Here is a 3,470-nt window from a genome sequence, read left to right on the forward strand (position 1 = left end):
ATTGTAATCCCCGCGGGTTTCCCATCACCAAATCACCCCTGTGCCACCACCATAGTCCCGTGCATTTCCCTCCCTCCACCCCCCCCCGTTTGCAAATTTATTTTAAAACTCTAACAGGTTAATATAATTTAATAAGTCTAACATAAAACCAAAATTTGGAGAAAATATGAAACACATTTTCTTAGACAGTTGCTCTATAATTCAAGCAATACACCAGGAATGCTACTGTTTAAAAATACTAGGATAGCTTTTCTAGTATTTTAGTTTAGAAGGCAATTTCATGTACTATTATCAGATCAATGATGTAAAGATTTATTACCAGAAGAACTTAATTCTAAACTCATTGGTTTGTAAAAGCATATACTTTAACAGTCAAGAAAAGTTTGATACAGTGAAATTAGGATAATCTATTTTTGCTATCAAAATAAATATTGAAGTTATGTTATGTGTGAATATAATGGTACAATTAAAGCTACTTTGCTTCTGTTTTTTTCACCCCAGAGTTTCTTTCAGAGACATATAGTTAGTCCTGTTTCCCCACTGGATTATTCTGAATAATGCATTAGACAGCAGAGGTTTCTTTACTGTTGTCAATCTGTCATCAAATATGCTCCTGGTAATCAATCACTTGAGTTGGAACTCATCTTGGCAAAACAGCCAGCAACACTAGTCAGGGCAGTTGTGAAACAGTCAACACACCTGCAGAGGTATTTGTTGACAAGCTTCCCAGAAGGCTGGTGGAACTTGTTGAACTAACTACCACTGAAGTAGAATTTCTTTGGCTATTCAGTTACTTACTAGTGGGGTTGTTTATGGACAAAAGCAGCACCGGGAACTTGTTAGAAATGCAAATTTTTGAGCTCTGCCCCAGATCTGAATACTGTGAACCCGAAGCTATGGGAACGTGGCCTAGAAATCTGCCTTCAGTCCTCCAGGTGGTTCTAACGTCAAGTTCCACAATCACTGCATTAGTAATAAAAAAGTCTCAACTTGGAAGAGTTGCACTATGGATTTCAACTCAGAATTCATTATATGGCCAAACTTACCAGACCCTAAAGTTGATGGAGGCCATTCTTAGAATGGCAATGACATGATTGTTGTGGTTTGTGATCTCCCGAAGTTGTCAACATTGTAACAGAAGGGACTTTGCAGGGGTGATTAAAAGTGAAGTTTCTTGAGAAGGGGAGATCACTGTGGATTATCTGGTGGTTGCAAAGCAATTTCCAGAGGGCCACAGTGAGAGACATGATGGAAGCAGAGGTGTGAGGGGGAGATTTGAAGTCACTACACATGGGCCTTCAGGGTGGAGAACATTCACATGGAACTTGGGAGCGAGGCCTCACCTCCGCTTCCTGACCGTGTCAGGTAAGAATACATATTCCCTCCTAGAATCCCCAAAGTCTTGGCAGCATCTTGATTTCAGAACTTAGTTTCAGGTGGTTTTTGTCAGCTGCTAAGTATGTAGGTAACTTGTTACAGCAGCAATAGAAAATGAATATAACAATACATTCTTCCTGTAAGTCAAAGATGAAAGTCATTCACCAGTTTCAGCAGCTTGCATTCCTCACATCCAGGTCTGCTAGGAGTTTCTGTTTCAAAACTAAAATGTTGATGCAAGACAGAACTCTCGACGCATTGAGGTTTTCTTTGAAGCAAAACTGTTCCTGCCCCAATTTAAAGATGTCTTCTTCTGGACCTTTCCACTGTTGGATTTGTTCCTTGAGGATTTGCCGTTATTTGCTCCACCTGCTCCTTTTACACAGCCTGGGAAGTGGTAGGTGGCGCCTCTGTCACCCAGTGTGTGAATCAACTGAGAGGATCATGTTCTGGCACCACCTGGCACAGGGGTGAATAGGTGCTTTGACTTCTAGATGTAAACTATTCAATTATGATTTCTAAACACCCAAAGGATGACACTAAGACTAACTTGGGCATGTTCAAACTAAAAGAACTCTGGATCGCCTAGTCTAATTGGTTTTAAACCAAGATCCAGGGTAACACACTCTTGGCCACCACACAGCCAATTAATCTCTTTGCAACTGTATTCTTGCTCTTCTCTGATAGGCTTCACTAGGAGAACAAGTGGCTTCATAAGGCAAAAAAGATGCCTTTTGCTTCTCAGGAAGATGCTAACTTGTACCTTATGGGAATTAGAATGTGAGCAAATGAGGACATTTACATTAAGTTGGCAATTTGCTGCTGGCCTCTGTGGCCGTCACCTGCAGCTTCGATTGTGCTAACGCAGGAGGCGCTTTGGAGCGCAGGACTGGGCACACAGGCCTGATGGTGGACACCTGGAGTGCGGCGTGGGCAGGCGTGACAGCGCACACCTGCGCCTGAGGCCGAGGCTATAAAGGCAGCACAGGCACAGCTGGGACCACAGAGGCAGGGCCGCCGGGTGTCACCAGAAAAAGCCCAGAGAGTAAAGATTCACCGGGAGCTGGGAGGCCTGCCAGCCTCCTGGCACCCTGGCCTCCCTGCCTGGCTAGCCTGCAGGCTGCTCCCCAATTGGCATAGAAAGATCATTAACGCCTGAAAAAGCTACTGAGAGCTCCAGGACTCTCCTTGACCCACCTGCCCCAATCGATAGAGAACAAGGCCCTGCTGGCACAACAGCCCCGTTCTTCACTAAGTGGAGGAATGGGGACAGGAAAACGTCCTGTTTCCCCCAACCCTGTCTAGTTAAACCTCCCCTCCTGCTCAAAACTTTGCTCTATGAGCAAACGCCTTCATGCAGGGACAGTGACCTGGGTTCCTACCTCTTACGAGATGAAGCCTAAGGAGGTCTAGCGAGTGGAAAATGGGTAAGTAGACCCTTACGATTCATACTGTCAATAGGGGCCTAGATCCCAGAGTAGGAACGATGGAGATTGGGGCGATCACTCTCGGCTTAACAGTTACACTCCATCTGGCCTGCTGAAGGCTGAAGCAGGGGTGGGGGTGGGGTGGGGATGATAATCCAAGCAGATAGAGGTGCAAAGCTACAAGAGAGGGCCTCTGGCTAGGGGAGGAGGGAACAGGCAATCAGATGTGATGGACTCTCAGGGTGTTAGGGAGAGGCGGGCAAGAGATGAGCAGGGAAAGTAAACACACGACTTTCTGAAAACTGCAGTCTTGGACTTCATCTCGTTAGCAAGAGGAAACTCTCAAGCTTTCTCCTTTAAGAAGGGAGGGACATGCTCTCTCTTAAAGGCAGCCTGTAAGTAATTCTCATACAACCTATTTGATTCTGATAGCCTGGAAAAAAAGGTTCAGAAATTACCCCCATTCACCAAGGAAGGAAGCCCTCAGGTCCAACAACCTCAACAAAGTTTGGAAGGAGATTTCTCCCCCCAGGGAAGCCCTGAGCAAAACCTGGGCTGCGTGTGTCCTGGGGCACCCTGGCAGACACCCAACCAGCTCCCCTTAGGCTCCTGACGCAGAGACACTACGGACAAATAACACTTGTGTGTTGTTTTAAGCAGCTTGTT

The sequence above is a fragment of the Condylura cristata genome, unplaced genomic scaffold (assembly GCF_000260355.1).
Source record: "Condylura cristata isolate star-nosed mole 26May11 unplaced genomic scaffold, ConCri1.0 scaffold00013, whole genome shotgun sequence".
NCBI classification, from domain to species: Eukaryota; Metazoa; Chordata; class Mammalia; order Eulipotyphla; family Talpidae; genus Condylura; species Condylura cristata.